The sequence below is a fragment of the Ranitomeya variabilis genome, chromosome 1 (genome assembly GCF_051348905.1).
Source record: "Ranitomeya variabilis isolate aRanVar5 chromosome 1, aRanVar5.hap1, whole genome shotgun sequence".
NCBI classification, from domain to species: Eukaryota; Metazoa; Chordata; class Amphibia; order Anura; family Dendrobatidae; genus Ranitomeya; species Ranitomeya variabilis.
In genome coordinates, this window is record NC_135232.1 from 603,913,981 (window position 1) to 603,931,662 (window position 17,682).

Consider the following 17,682-nt stretch of genomic DNA (forward strand, 5'->3'; position numbering starts at 1 on the left):
GGTCGGCGTCAGCACCCGGCGAACCAGGGCAAGTGCCGGGGCCCTGGCGAGACATGGGGGCCCATTCAGGGCCAGCGGTAGGGGCAGGCAGCTGCCAGTGCCTAGGGCCCCCACTCCCCCAGGGGCCCTCAGTTAGCGGCACATCACGCAGCTGCTATGGGGCCTGTTATGATCCGGTGACTTTGGAGCTGCATGAACTTTCTCTGGTGTAGGTGGAAACTGTACTGACCGCAAAACCTGAACTAACACCACAACTAGAAGTAGCCGTGGGGTGTGCCTAACAAACCCTAGACACCTCGACACAGCCGGAGGACTAAATACCCCTATAGATAGAAATAGGAATACTACCTTGCCTCAGAGCAGAACCCCAAAGGATAGGCAGCCCCCCACGAATATTGACTGTGAGTAGGAGAGGAAAGACACACGCAGGCAGAAAACAGGAATCAGCAAAAGAGGCCACTCTAGCTAAATAGGGAAAGATAGGACAGAATACTAAGCGGTCAGTATTAAAACCCTTCCAAAAATATCCACAGCAGATAATACAAAAAGTTCCACAATCTAACTAAAGACATGGAATGTATATCTGCCACTCCAGAGAATCCAACAAGACTGAGAAAATACTGACACAATCTAAGCTGGACAAAAAAACACTGAATAGCACAGAATTATTAAGCACACAGCATGTGTGCCACAGAAACAAAACCAGACACTTATCTTTGCTGATTTGGCAGAAGGCAGAAGGAACCAAACCAGGACCAAAACCTCCCACCAACCATGGACAACTGGCAAGGACTAATGAATCCTGCACGCCTAAATACCCCAGTCAGAACTGCAATCAGCAGATACACCTGACCAGGACTGCAACTCAGGGGCAACTGTATTACCACCTACAACCACCGGAGGAAGCACAAAAGCAGAATTCACAACAGGGGCCCCTGTGAGGCAAGGGGGCTCGCCTGTCGCAAGCGCCAACTCCCCCACTGCCGCTCTGAACTTTACCGGCGTCTGCCGGTAAAGTTCAAAGCAAATGATGGAGGAGAGAGCGTCACTTGATGCTCCCTTTCCCATCATTCCCCACTCTGCCTCTGACACTGCAGGTGTGCGATGACATCATCGCGTACTCGCTGTGTGTCAGGCAGTGCAGCGGCAGCCGCCGAGACCGGAGCAGGGAGGGAGCAGCGTGGCGAGGGAACGTTGAGAGGTGAGGAGTGGTTTTTTTGGTAACTATAACTGAGTACTGGACTATGGGGCCATTCTTGGGGGGAGGGGGCTGTGCTGTATACTACATGTCTGTGCTATATACTACATGGCTGTGCTATATACTACGTGGGCCATGTTATATACTACGTGGGCTATTATATGCTACGTGGGCTGTGCTATATACTACATGGCTGTTCTATAAACTATGTGGGCTGTGTTATATACTATGTGGCTGTGTTATATACTATATGGGCTGTTATATGTTACGTGGGCTGTGCTATATACTACATGGCTGTTCTATATACTACGTGGGCTGTGTTATATAATATGTCACTGTGCTATATACTATATGGGCTGTTATATGCTACGTGGGCTGTGCTATATACTACATGGTTGTTCTATATACTACGTGGGCCGTGTTATATACTACGTGGGCTGTTATATGCTACGTGGGCTGTGCTATATACTACATGGTTGTTCTATAAACTACGTGGGCCGTGTTATATACTATGTGGCTGTGCTATATACTATATGGGCTGTTATATGCTACATGGGCTGTGCTATATACTACATGGCTGTTCTATATACTACGTGGGCTGTGCTATATACTACACTATGTTCCAAATTATTATGCAAATTACATTTCTATCAGATTTTCCTAAATGGTCGGTGCAAATGACAGTCAGTCTAATAAAAGTCATCACCCGTTAGATTATACATCGAATTTTATTGAAGAAACCTCCCAATGATAACAGTATAATCTCCAAAATGAATAAAAACTCAAAATGCACTGTTCCAAATTATTATGCACAGTAGAATTTTTATACATTTGATATGTTTTAAAGAACTGAAAATGCTCATTTGTGGAATTTGCAGCATTAGGAGGTCACATTCACTGAACAAAAAAGCTATTTAACGCCAAAACATCCCAACAGGCCAAGTTACATGTTAACATAGGACCCCTTTTTTGATATCACCTTCACAATTCTTGCATCCATTGAACTTGTGAGTTTTTGGAGAGTTTCTGCTTGTATTTCTTTGCATGAAGTTGGAATAGCCTCCCAGAGCTGCTGTTTGGATGTGAACTGCCTCCCACCCTCATAGATCTTTTGCTTGATGATCCTCTAAAGGTTCTCTATAGGGTTGAGGGCAGGGGAAGATGGTGGCTGTTGTGAACTCTGTTTTCAGGCTCCCTCTTGTGGTCACAGGTGGTATTGTGTGACTTTTGTTTTGGGCTCCCCCTGGTGGCTTTGTTTGTTATCCTGCGGGTCTGTGGCTGATCAGCTGCCTCGTTATTCTCTTGGGAGTTTCCTATTTAGCTCTGTTTCACTTCCACTTGTTGCCGGCTGTCAATGTACTCAGTGCTATTCTGATTACTCCTGATTATCTTCGGTTTCAGTCTCTTCAGGAGAAGCTAAGTTCTGTTTATTTATTTTTTGCTCATCAGTCTGCAATATGATTTCTGTGTATGATGAGTTTAGTCCAGCTTGCTAATATGTGATTTCTTCTGCTGGTTTGCTCTGGGGTACAGAGTTGCTTCCCCCGCACCGTTAGTTGGTGCGGGGGCTCGAGCTATCTCTGCGTGGATATTTTGAATAGGGTTTTTAATTGACCGCACAGCTCCCTTCCTATTTTCTGCTTTCTAGTGTTAGCGGGCCTCATTTGCTAAATCTAATTTCATCTCTGCGTTTGTGCTTTCCCCTTAACTCACCGTTGATATTTGTGGGGGGCTGTTCTATATCTTTGGGGTCATTTCACTGAGGCAAGTGAGGACTTTCGTTCCCTCTAGGAATAGTCAGTTTCTCAGGCCGTGAAGAGACGTCTAGGATTTTCAGGTAACGTTCCACGGCTGCCTATAGTTGTTTGCGGATAGGATCAGGTTGCGGTCAATTCAGTTACCACTTCCCCAGAGTTTGTAGTCGGTTTAGTTACTTAGTTAGTCCTACTTGCGATCCTTGCCACTAGGATCATAACAGGTGGCCACACCATGAGTTTATCTCCTTTTATGCCCATAGCAGCCAATGACTCAGAGGTATTCTTTGCAGCATGAGATGGGGCATTGTCAGCATGAAGATGATTTTGCTCCTGAAGGCACGTTTCTGCTTTTTAGACCATAGAAGAAAGTTGTCAGTCAGAAACTCTATACACTTTGCAGAGGTCATTTTCACACCTTCAGGAACCTTAAAGGGCCTAACCAGCTGTTTCCCATGATTCTGGCCCAAAACATGACTCCTCCACCTTCTCGCTGACGTTGCAGCCTTGTTGGGACATCGTGGCCATCCACCAACCATCCACTACTCCATCCATGTGGACCATCCAGGGTTGCTCAACACTTATCAGTAAACAAGACTGTTTGGAAATTAGTCTTCATGTATGTGTGGGCCCAATACAACCATTTCTGCTTGTGAACACTGTTTAAGGGTGGCCGAATAGTAGGTTTATGCACCACAGCAAGCCTTTGAAGGAGCCTACACCTTGAGGTTCAAGGGACTCCAGAGGCACCAGCAGCTTCAAATATCTGTTTGCTGCTTTGTAATGGCTTTTTAGCAGCTGCTCTCTTAATCCGATGAACTTGCCTGGCAGAAATCTTCCTCATTATGCCTTTATCAGCACAAACACATTTGTGCTCAGATACAGCCACAAATCTCTTAACAGTACAATGATCACGCTTATGTTTTTGGAAAATTTCTAATGTTTTCATCCCTTCACCAAGGCATTGCACTATTTGATGCTTTTCAGCAGCAGAGAGATCATTTTTCTTTCCCATGTTACTTGAAAACTGTGACCTGCTTAATAATGTGGAACATCATTTTTAAGTAGTTTTCCTTTAATTAGAATCACCTGGAAAACCAATTATCATATGTGTTTAAGATTGATTTCAGTGATCCATTGAGCCCTGAGACACAATACCATCCACGAGTTTATTTGAAAAACAAAACAATTAAATCTTTATGACACTTAAATCCAATTTGCATAATAATTTGGAACACAGTGTATATGGGCTGTTATATGCTATGTGGGCTGTGCTATATACTACGTGGCTGTGTTATATGCTACGTGGGCTGTTATATACTACATGGCTGTGTTATTTGCTACGTGGCTGTGCGATATACTACGTGGGCTGTGTTATATACTACATGGCTGTGTTATATGCGATTATGAATCGTGGTATGTGCTAAAGGGGGGCCCACTGAGACTCTTTCGCCCGGGGCCCTCAAAAACCTGGAGCCGGCCCTGACTCTGGGACTGATACAGTGGGGCAAAAAAGTATTTAGTCAGTCAGCAATAGTGCAAGTTCCACCACTTAAAAAGATGAGAGGCGTCTGTAATTTACATCATAGGTAGACCTCAACTATGGGAGACAAACTGAGAAAAAAAAATTCAGAAAATCACATTTTCTGTTTTTTTATCATTTTATTTGCATATTATGGTGGAAAAAAAGTATTTGGTCAGAAAAAAACAATCAAGATTTCTGGCTCTCACAGACCTGTAACTTCTTCTTTACGAGTCTCCTCTTTCCTCCACTCATTACCTGTAGTAATGGCACCTGTTTAAACTTGTTATCAGTATAAAAAGACACCTGTGCACACCCTCAAACAGTCTGACTCCAAACTCCACTATGGTGAAGACCAAAGAGCTGTCAAAGGACACCAGAAACAAAATTGTAGCCCTGCACCAGGCTGGGAAGACTGAATCTGCAATAGCCAACCAGCTTGGAGTGAAGAAATCAACAGTGGGAGCAATAATTAGAAAATGGAAGAAATTCAAGACCACTGATAATCTCCCTCGATCTGGGGCTCCACGCAAAATCCCACCCCGTGGGGTCAGAATGATCACAAGAACGGTGAGCAAAAATCCCAGAACCACGCGCGGGGGACCTAGTGAATGAACTGCAGAGAGCTGGGACCAATGTAACAAGGCCTACCATAAGTAACACACTACGCCACCATGGACTCAGATCCTGCAGTGCCAGACGTGTCCCACTGCTTAAGCCAGTACATGTCCGGGCCCGTCTGAAGTTTGCTAGAGAGCATTTGGATGATCCAGAGGAGTTTTGGGAGAATGTCCTATGGTCTGATGAAACCAAACTGGAACTGTTTGGTAGAAACACAACTTGTCGTGTTTGGAGGAAAAAGAATACTGAGTTGCATCCATCCAACACCATACCTACTGTAAAGCATGGTGGTGGAAACATCATGCTTTCGGGTTGTTTCTCTGCAAAGGGGCCAGGACGACTGATCCGGGTACATGAAAGAATGAATGGGGCCATGTATCGTGAGATTTTGAGTGCAAACCTCCTTCCATCAGCAAGGGCATTGAAGATGAAACGTGGCTGGGTCTTTCAACATGACAATGATCCAAAGCACACCGCCAGGGCAACGAAGGAGTGGCTTCGTAAGAAGCATTTCAACGTCCTGGAGTGGCCTAGCCAGTCTCCAGATCTCAACCCTATAGAAAACCTTTGGAGGGAGTTGAAAGTCCGTGTTGCCAAGCGAAAAGCCAAAAACATCACTGCTCTAGAGGAGATCTGCATGGAGGAATGGGCCAACATACCAGCAACAGTGTGTGGCAACCTTGTGAAGACTTATAGAAAACGTTTGACCTCTGTCATTGCCAACAAAGGATATATTACAAAGTATTGAGATGAAATTTTGTTTCTGACCAAATACTTATTTTCCACCATAATATGCAAATAAAATGATAAAAAACAGAAAATGTGATTTTCTGGATTTTTTTTTCTCAGTTTGTCTCCCATAGTTGAGGTCTACCTATGATGTAAATTACAGACGCCTCTCATCTTTTTAAGTGGTGGAACTTGCACTATTGCTGACTGACTAAATACTTTTTTGCCCCACTGTATATACATTACAAATTTGATATTTGAAAGTGAAATTATGGGCTGTCCACACGCTCGAACACATGCACGCTCAAAGACAGGAAAAATACGCGCACACATGTGTTGTGAATTCCGCTCTTGGGCTCCCTCCGGTGGTTGTAAGTAGTACTTTTGTGAATTCTGCTCTTGGGCTCCCTCCTGTGGTTTTGAGTGGTATAGCTGCTTCTTGGATTTAGCATCAGCAGCTGCTTCCACTGATCGTCTTTCTGGCTCGGGTATTTTAGTCTGGCCTTATCCCTCAATCAATGCCAGTTGTCAATTGTTCCTGCTTGGAGTCACTGCTCTTTTGGATTTCCCTGACACTCTGTCCAGTTCAGCAAAGATAAGTCCTTGCTTGTCCTTTTGTAGTCCACTTGTTGTGGACTTTATTGTTCAGCACATTCTATGTTTTGCTCATTTGTCCAGCTTATCAGTATGGATCTATTCAGCTAAGCTGGAAGCTCTGGGCTGCAGATTTTGCCCTCCACACCTTTAGTCAGGTGTGGAGATTTTTGCATATCTCTGTGGTGGACTTTTTCTAGTTTTTATTACTGACCGCACAGTGTTCTTTCCTGTACTATCTATCTAGCTAGAAGTGGCCTCCTTTGCTAAATCTTGTTTCATACTACGTATGTAATTTCCTTCTCCTCTCACAGTCAATATTTGTGGGGGGGGTTGTCCTATCCTTTGGGGATTTTCTCTGAGGCAAGATAGCTTTCCTAGTTCTACCTTTAGGGGTAGCTAGTTCTCCGGCTGTGACGAGGTGTCCAGGGAGTGACAGGAACATCCCACGGCTACTGCTAGTGTTGTGTTAAGATCAGGAACTGCAGTCTGTATAGTTAACACCTGCTCAGAGCTAGTCGCATGTCGCTCCTAAATTACCAGTCCATAACACACATGCATGCATGCACATATGCACGCTGAAAGACAGGAAAAGCACACATTCCCATGAAAAACACACATACCCAGGAAAACACACATACACATAGTAAAACACACATACACATAGTAAAACACACATAGCAAAACACACATACACACATAGGAAAACACACATACCCAGGAAAACACACATACACACATAGGAAAACACACATAGGAAAACACACACACACCCAGGAAAACACACATACCCAGGAAAACAAACACCCAGGAAAACACGCATACACACATAGGAAAACACACATACCCAGAAAAGCACACATAGGAAAACACACATACCAGGGAAAACACATACACACATAGGAAAACACACATACCCAGGAAAACACACATACACACCCAGGAAAACACACATACCCAGGAACACACATACCTAGGAAAACACACATACACACATAGGAAAACACACATACCCAGGAAAACACACATACACACATAGGAAAACACACATAGGAAAACACATACACACATAGGAAAACACACATACACACCCAGGAAAACACATATACACACCCAGGAAAACACATACACACCCAGGAAAACACACATACACACATAGGAAAACACATATACCCAGGAAAACACACATCGGAGATAGATCTGCACACAGAAGAGGAGGATGCTGCGTACGATCACTATGTAAGTAACGCACCCTCCTCTTCTAAGGCTAGGGTCACATAGCATAGCGCTACGGACTGCGCTAACGCAATGTCCCAAAAGGGATCGCGTTAGCCGATCCTGCTAGCGCAGATCCCCGATCTGCGCTAGCGAGGAACGGACCGCGAACGCTGCTTGCAGCGTTCGCGGGCCGTCACTCAAATGACGGCACATCGCTAGCGCACGCCCAATGTGGGCGGGCGCTAGCGACGCGTTCATCATTACAGGCTATGGCGGCGTTAACGGACTACGTTAACACCGCGTTATGCCGCGGTGTAACGTAGTCCGTTAAACGCGGTCACATAATGCAATGTGACCCTAGCCTTAGTTGTGTGCCAGGTAGCAGTGCTGCCCCCTCTCACCGCTGCGTGCACATTACTGAAGCCAACCATGGCTCCAGCCACATGTGCACACTGCATGTCCCGCCCAAAATGCCCGAGAGGGCAGATTAGCAATCCGGACCTGTATGGACACCATACCAAGAAACATTATTCTTGAGATACTCTTGATGGGGTCCCCTACCGACCACACAGACACAAACAAGACCATGGCATCTTCTCTGAATTTTTACAAAATGAGAAATTCTTCATAAGAAACAAAAGATTAAAGAAGAGCTCTGGACAAGGCATGGAGAGACCACCATCCTTATGAGGGAGATAGACAATGCTTCTCCTGACCACATTCACTTTGTTACCCCACAAGAAGTGAAAGAAAACATTGGTAAGTCTGGGGAGCAGCACACTGATATAGAGGAAGAGTGGGAGCAGGAAGGTCTTCAGCAGGCGGATCTTCTCCAGATACATGAGCTTCCAGTGTTTCCAACTCTGCAACTTCCACTCACAGACCACCAGCTTCCCCTCCCAGTTTACTTTCCCATCATCTACAGCACCAAACACAACTCCCAAAATCTTTATCTGACCCTGAAATGTTCTTAAGGGCACAGAGAAGACATCACGGTCATTCCCCAGCCACAGCGCCTCACTCTTCTCCATGTTCACAAAGGAGTTAGATACATTGGAGAAGGCTGTAGAAACGCACAGTCATCTCTAGAAGACACCACGGCTGAAACATCATTCGCATGGGCACATAACTTTACATTCTCCACCATACTCTGCAGGTGGCACCAGAGCCCTGTAAAATCTCTATGATCCTCTAATGTTCTAAGGAAAGGACCCAATCCAAATACATACAACAATGGTCTGAGAGGACAGCCCTGTCTCACCCCTGACATGATCGTGAAGGGCACAGCCAAGTGACCATTAATCAGTGGCAGGCTTATAGCCTCCTTATACAGAAACCGCAGCTAATGCACAAACCGCATCAGTAGGCCATGGGGGAACAACACGTGATACAGGCTTTACTCTGGTCTAAGTCCAAAATGTATGCGCCCACGTGGTGCTGCATAATATACGTCAACATCAATGAGTCCTCTATAGTCCGACTCTTCACACCACATGTTTGGTTGGCGATGATGAGCTCACCAATAAAACAAGAGCTTGGCCAGAATTTTATAATCCGTGTTCAGCAAAGACAATGGACTCCAGTTCTTTATATCTTTTAGGTTTCCTTTCTTTGCCAGGAGAACTAGAACAGATTTATACTGGCACTGTAGGAGCTTCACTGCAGAGAGGCAATCATTATAGACTTCACCAGGTCTGGAGCTAATAAGTCCCTGAACTCTCATTAAAACTTGCTACTTAGACTGTCTGGTCCATGGCTCTTGTTGGCCTAAAGGGAACCTGTCACCCCCAAAATGGAATATGAGTTAAGCCCACTGGCATCAGGGGCTTATCTACAGCATTCTGTAATGCTGTAGATAAGCCCCTGATGTACCCTGTAAGATGAGAAAAAGAGGTTATATTATACTCACCCAGGGGCGGTCCCGCTGCGGTCCGGTCCAATGGGCGTCGCGGTCCGGGGCCTCCCATCTTCTTACGATGACGTCTTGACTTCACGCTGCGGCTCTGGCGCAGCCGTACTTTTTTTGCCCTGTTGAGGGCAGAGCAAAGTACAGCAGTGCGCAGGCGCCGGGAAAGGTCATAGAGGCCCGGCACCTGCGCACTGCAGTACTTTGCTCTGCCCTCAGCAGGGCAGACAAAGTGCTCCATAGCCGCAGCGTGAAGACAAGAAGAGAACATCATCCTATGAAGATGGGAGGCCCGGACCGCTACGCCCATCGGATCGGACCGCTCACCCAGGTGAGTATAATCTAACCTCTTTTTCTCATCTTTCAGAATACATCGGGGGCTTATCTACAGCATTACAGAATGCTGTAGATAAGCCCCTGATGCCGGTGGGCTTAACTCATCGATTTTGGGGGTGACAGGTTCCCTTTAAGGAAACAATGCTCCTCGTCACCTCCTTCTCAATTATGGGCCTAGCCATACTATTCACCAGCACCAGATCTAACGGTAGAGATGCCCCCTAGACATAGGCTTTAATGTCGTCATTACCAATATGAGCTCCTTTATACAGATCTCTATAATAATCACCAATAATCTTTGAATGACACCATTGATTTTACCATATATTGTACCAGTAAACAGAAAAAAAAATTCCAAGTGCGCTGGCATTGCAGTGGATTTGTGATGCTCATCCGGCATGCACATGTTAAATGCTGTTGTCAAAGATTGATAGTGGCATTTAACATGTTAACAGTAGTGTTGAGCGATACTTTCCGATATCGGAAAGTATCGGTATCGGAAAGTATCGGCCGATACCGTCAAAATATCGGATCCAATCCGATACCGATACCCGATCCCAATGCAAGTCAATGGGACGAAAATATCGGAATTAAAATAAACCCTTTATACACTTGTAGGTTCATTCTACATGAAGGAAAACAACTAAGAATAATGTAGGATGTATTGGGGGACGTGGCGGAGACATTAAAGGCACAGAGGTTTAGCCCAATGTAATAGAATAGCAGGATTTTTTTTTTTTTGGATGACGTTCGGCGTTAGAAAGAATTTGACTATGTTAATTTTTTTTTTTTTTTATGCCACATATTGATGTTTCACTACTTCAACGCCCTTCACCTTCTTTTTTTCTTCTCCCACGCTTTCTTCTTCATTATCCTCATCATCAGCTTCTTTGACATCAACTTCTTCACCTTATTCATCTTCTTCATCTTCTACCTATTATTTTTTGGGTTACATTGTTCATATTCTTTTTATTTTACTATTATCTTCATCATATTCTACTTCTTCATCATATTCTTATTTGTGACAGGCATTCCTGTAGTTGTTATCTATAAAAGTTTGAAGATTACACCTTCCGTTCTGCCTGTCACAAAACAGTTACATTTGTCCGCGTTCAGTTTGGCCTGCAGCATCAGGCTTTATCCAGGGGCACCACGAGGAGGAACGGACTCACCCCCATACACTGCTTAGTCTTCTTCTGCTTATAATTTAGATAATATTTTTTGCTCTGATATTTAGTGTTATGCTTAATGTTCTTCTGCTCTTTGTTCTGCAGCCTCTTGTTCTTCTGCTTCTCGGTCTTCCAGGTCGTCGTCGTCTCCAGGGTCGTCGTCTCCAGGGTCGTCGTCTCCCGGGTCATCGTCATCGGGGTGGTCTTCAGGGTCGTCGTCTCCGGGGTCGTCGTCATCACGGTGGTCTTCAGGGTCATCGTCTCCAGGGTCGTCGTCATCACGGTGGTTGTCGTCTCTGGTGTCGTCGTCATCTTAGGGGTGTTCTTCCGGGTCATCGTGTTTAGTCTCTTGAACTTGGAAATGTAGCAGAAGGTACAAGAAGGCTGAGAAAATGCCGAGAACCAGCTGATGGAACTGGAACTCGGATGGCTACCCGAAGGTCCAAGAGCCAATGGAACTACCGAGGACCAGCTGACGTTACTGGAACCCGGTTACTAAGCAGGAGGTACCCGTGCCTGAAAGCACTACCAAGGACCACCTGACGTTGGTGGAACTCGGATACCCAGAGGGAGGCACCTAAGCCAAAGGCTCTGCCCGGAACCAGCTGACGGTACTGGAACCAGGATGGGGAGCAGAAGGTACAAGAGCAAAAGACAGTGCCGAGAACCAGCTGACGGTGCTGGAACCCGGATGGGTAGCCGAAGGTCCAAGAGCCAATGGAACTACCGAGGACCAGCTGACGTTACTGGAACCCGGTTACTAAGCAGGAGGTACCCGTGCCTGAAAGCACTACCAAGGACCACCTGACGTTGGTGGAACTCGGATACCCAGAGGGAGGCACCTAAGCCAAAGGCTCTGCCCGGAACCAGCTGACGGTACTGGAACCAGGATGGGGAGCAGAAGGTACAAGAGCAAGTGTCTGCGTGGCTTTTGCAGGACACGATGCCGGCTGCACAGCAGGGGAACAGCTGGCGGTGCTGAACTCCACTGACACATTAGCTGGTGTTTTTCTCTGTGCAGCTAGCAGTACCGGGCCCCAACTGGCGGTGTTGGAGCCCGGGGTCAGCAGGAGGAGGAGAGGGAGCAGAGTGTAGGCCGAAGCCTGCACTGGCGGCAGCTTTTGGGTCTGTTGTGCCTGCGTGGCAGTTGCAGGACACGTTGCCGGCTGCACAGCAGGGGAACAGCTGGCGGTGCTGAACCCCACTGACACATTGGCTGGTGTTTTTCTCTGTGCAGCTAGCAGTACCGGGCCCCAACTGGCGGTGTTGGAGCCCAGGGCTCTGCAGGGGGAGCAGAGTGTAGGCCGAAGCCTAATCGAACCAATTTCAAAGGTAACCTTTAACCCCCCCTCAGGGGTTACAAAGTAGAAGAGCCACAGCTTATGCAGCAGTAGTGCTGCACAAGTCAAAGGTTGCTCTTTTAATTTCGCTCCTTGCACACGCTGAGTGAAACACGTATAACATTTAGCCCTTTATACAGTCAAACTGTGTTGGAGGCGCGAGTTCCCTTTGTAATGAGACGCAGCACAGATGTCAAGAATCCCACCTTGGTGCTGGGTGCAGCCTCCTGAGCGTTGTTATTTGCTGTACAGGAGTCTGCGCTGTCGTGTTATCCCCTGGCCTAGCGCTGTTAGCGCTGCCCATCTTCTGACCTCATTTAATGTTGGCTGGTGCGGTTCGCGATGCCCATGAATCACAGCCCCGCAGTGTATTGACATAGTTAAAACACTGCGGGGCTGGGATTCATGGCCTGGCGCAGTACATATGTTCGCCTCTCGCTTGGGTTCTTACACCTGCTTCAGACTATGTGGCGTCAGCTGATCCCTTATCGCATGCCACGGCCATGAAGCCGCACAGTCTGAAGAAGGCGGAAGGAGATGAGGGACAGGCGAACTGATGCACTGCTCATGCCCATCAAACACACCCTCGCAGTCCCAAGAAATAAGACACCGAGGGGCGTTGTGTGGGTCAGGGCGGCCGCAGAGGCGCAGCCAGCCAAACAATGATGCCAGAAGACGGGCAGCGCTAGCAAGGGGGTTGCAGCGTGTCATTACAAAGGAAAGTCACACCACCGGGACGGTTAAATGGTCACACAGAGGACACATTTTAGACGTGTTTTCCGTTCCACATGTGCGAGGAGAATATGTTTATCAGCCACCTTGCACACATGCAGCATTACCGCTGTACAAGGTGGCCTTAAAAACGTACAAACGCCTGGGGGAGGGGGGACAGGTTCCCTTCAATTTCAGTTCTGGTGTCTGCGTGGCTTTTGCAGGACACGATGCCGGCTGCACAGCAGGGGAACAGCTGGCGGTGCTGAACCCCACTGACACATTGGCGAGGTGTTTTTCTCTGTGCAGCTAGCAGTACCGGGCCCCAACTGGCGGTGTTGGAGCCCGGGGTCAGCAGGAGGAGGAGAGGGAGCAGAGTGTAGGCCGAAGCCTGCACTGGCGGCAGCTTTGGGTCTGTTGTGCCTGCGTGGCTGTTGCAGGACACGTTGCCGGCTGCACAGCAGGGGAACAGCTGGCGGTGCTGAACCCCACTGACACATTGGCGAGGTGTTTTTCTCTGTGCAGCTAGCAGTACCGGGCCCCAACTGGCGGTGTTGGAGCCCGGGCTCTGCAGGGGGAGCAGAGTGTAGGCCGAAGCCTAATCGATCCAATTTCAAAGGTAACCTTTAACCCCCCCTCAGGGGTTACAAAGTAGAAGAGCCACAGCTTATGCAGCAGTAGTGGTGCACAAGTCAAAGGTTGCTCTTTTAATTTGGCTCCTTGCACACGCTGAATGGAACACGTATAACATTTAGCCCTTTATACAGTCAAACTGTGTTGGAGGCGCGAGTTCCCTTTGTAATGAGACGCAGCACAGATGTCAAGAATCCCACCTTGGTGCTGGGTGCAGCCTCCTGAGCGTTGTTATTTGCTGTACAGGAGTCTGCGCTGTCGTGTTATCCCCTGGCCTAGCGCTGTTAGCGCTGCCCATCTTCTGGCATCATTTAATGTCGGCCGGTGCGTTTCGCGATGACCATGAATCCCAGCCCCGCAGTGTCTTAACATTGTTAAAACACTGCGGGGCTGGGATTCAGGGCCTGGCGCAGCACATATGTTCGCCTCTCACACTCGGGTCCTTACACCCGCTTCAGACTGTGCGGCGTCATCTGATCCCTTATCGCATGCCACGGCCATGAAGCCGCACAGTCCGCAGAAGGCGGAAGGAGATGAGGGACAGGCGAACTGATGCACTGATCATGCCCATCAATCACACCCTCGCAGTCCCAATAACTAAGACAACGAGGGGCGTTGTGTGGGTCAGGGCGGCCGCAGAGGCGCAGGCAGCCAAACCATGATGCCAGAAGACGGGCAGCGCTACCAAGGGGGTTGCAGCGTGTCATTACAAAGGAAAGTCACACCACCGGGACGGTTAAATGGTCACACAGAGGACACATTTTAGACGTGTTTTCCGTTCCACATGTGCGAGGAGAATACGTTTATGAGCCACCTTGCACACATGCAGCATTACCGCTGTACAAGGTGGCCTTTAAAACGTACAAACGCCTGGGGGAGGGGGGACAGGTTCCCTTCAATTTCAGTTCTTGTGTCTGCGTGGCTTTTGCAGGACACGATGCCGGCTGCACAGCAGGGGAACAGCTGGCGGTGCTGAACCCCACTGACACATTGGCTGGTGTTTTTCTCTGTGCAGCTAGCAGTACCGGGCCCCAACTGGCGGTGTTAGAGCCCAGGGTCAGCAGGAGGAGCAGGGGGAGCGGAGTGTAGGCCGAAGCCTGCACTGGAGCAAGTTGAAAGGAAACCTTTAACCCCCCCCCCAGGCGTTTGTAGCTGGAAGAGCCATCGTGTACAGCACTAATGCTGGAAAAGGTAAACTTAGCTCTTTTAATTATGGTCCTTGCAGATGCTGAACCTAACACTTATGAAATGTGTCCCCTCACAGCGTTCAACCGTCCGGTAGGTGGAACTTTCCTTTGTCATGTGACGCAGCACAGCCGTCATTTTTACCCCCTTGTCGCCGTGCGCCGCCTCCTCAGCGTTGTTTGAATCTGTCCCGGAGCCTGCGCTGTTAGGTTACCCCTTGGCCATGCACACATTTTGCGCTGCCCGTCTTCTGACATCATTTGCTGTCAGGCTGGCTGCGCCTGTGCGGGTGCGCTGTCCGAGATTCAGCCTCGCGGTGTCGTCTAATGTAATCCCACCGCGGGCCTGGGATCCGTGTCCATGCGCAGTGCATATCCTCGCCTCTCACTCCCCTCCCTACGGCTTCTTAAGACTGTGCGGTGTCACGGCCGTGGCATGCTATTAGGGATCAGCTGACACCGAACAGTCTTTAGAAGCCGTAGGGAGGGGAGTGAGAGGCGAGAATATGCACTGCGCATGGACACGGATCCCAGGCCCGCGGTGGGATTACATTAGACGACACCGCGAGGCTGAATCTCGGACAGCGCACCCGCACAGGTGCAGCCAGCCTGACAGCAAATGATGTCAGAAGACGGGCAGCGCAAAATGTGTGCATGGCCAAGGGGTAACCTAACAGCGCAGGCTCCGGGACAGATTCAAACAACGCTGAGGAGGCGGCGCACGGCGACAAGGGGGTAAAAATGACGGCTGTGCTGCGTCACATGACAAAGGAAAGTTCCACCTACCGGACGGTTGAACGCTGTGAGGGGACACATTTCATAAGTGTTAGGTTCAGCATCTGCAAGGAGCACCACGAAAAGAGGCACTTTTTCCCTTTGCATCATTACTGCTGCACAAGGTGGCTCCTTCAGTAACAAACGCCTGGGGGGGGGGGGACAGGTTCCCTTAAATTTAACTTGTTGTGCCTGCGTGGCGGTCGCAGTACACGTTGCCGTATACACAGCAGGGGAACAGCTGGCGGTGCTGAACCCCACTAACACATTGGCGAGGTGTTTGGCTCTGTGAGTACAGCACTTCTGGACGGCAACTGGCGGTGTTGGAGCCCAGGGACAGGTGGAGGAGGAGGAGGTGGAGGAGGTAGGAGGGATTGCCACACACACAGCAGGGGAACAGCTGACGTTACTGAACCCCAATAACAGAGGAGGGACTGTTGACTGTGCGTACAGCACTACCAGGCAACAACTAGCGGTGTTGGAGCCCAGGGGCAGGTGGAGGAGGAGGAGGTTGGAGGAGGTAGGAGGGATTGCCACACACACAGCAGGGGAACAGCTGACGTTACTGAACCCCAATAACAGAGGAGGGACTGTTGACTGTGCGTACAGCACTACCAGGCAACAACTAGCGGTGTTGGAGCCCAGGGACAGGTGGAGGAGGAGGAGGTGGAGGAGGTAGGAGGGATTGCCACACACACAGCAGGGGAACAGCTGACGTTACTGAACCCCAATAACAGAGGAGGGACTGTTGACTGTGCGTACAGCACTTCTGGACGGCAACTGGCGGTGTTGGAGCCCAGGGGCAGGTGGAGGAGGAGGAGGTTGGAGGAGGTAGGAGGGATTGCCACACACACAGCAGGGGAACAGCTGACGTTACTGAACCCCAATAACAGAGGAGGGACTGTTGACTGTGCGTACAGCACTACCAGGCAACAACTAGCGGTGTTGGAGCCCAGGGACAGGTGGAGGAGGAGGAGGTGGAGGAGGTAGGAGGGATTGCCACACACACAGCAGGGGAACAGCTGACGTTACTGAACCCCAATAACAGAGGAGGGACTGTTGACTGTGCGTACAGCACTTCTGGACGGCAACTGGCGGTGTTGGAGCCCAGGGGCAGGTGGAGGAGGAGGAGGTTGGAGGAGGTAGGAGGGATTGCCACACACACAGCAGGGGAACAGCTGACGTTACTGAACCCCAATAACAGAGGAGGGACTGTTGACTGTGCGTACAGCACTTCTGGACGGCAACTGGCAGTGTTGGAGCCCAGGGGCAGGTGGAGGAGGAGGAGGTTGGAGGAGGTAGGAGGGATTGCCACACACACAGCAGGGGAACAGCTGACGTTACTGAACCCCAATAACAGAGGAGGGACTGTTGACTGTGCGTACAGCACTTCTGGACGGCAACTGGCGGTGTTGGAGCCCAGGGGCAGGTGGAGGAGGAGGAGGTTGGAGGAGGTAGGAGGGATTGCCACACACACAGCAGGGGAACAGCTGACGTTACTGAACCCCAATAACAGAGGAGGGACTGTTGACTGTGCGTACAGCACTTCTGGACGGCAACTGGCGGTGTTGGAGCCCAGGGGCAGGTGGAGGAGGAGGAGGTTGGAGGAGGTAGGAGGGATTGCCACACACACAGCAGGGGAACAGCTGACGTTACTGAACCCCAATAACAGAGGAGGGACTGTTGACTGTGCGTACAGCACTTCTGGACGGCAACTGGCGGTGTTGGAGCCCAGGGGCAGGTGGAGGAGGAGGAGGTTGGAGGAGGTAGGAGGGATTGCCACACACACAGCAGGGGAACAGCTGACGTTACTGAACCCCAATAACAGAGGAGGGACTGTTGACTGTGCGTACAGCACTACCAGGCAACAACTAGCGGTGTTGGAGCCCAGGGACAGGTGGAGGAGGAGGAGGTGGAGGAGGTAGGAGGGATTGCCACACACACAGCAGGGGAACAGCTGACGTTACTGAACCCCAATAACAGAGGAGGGACT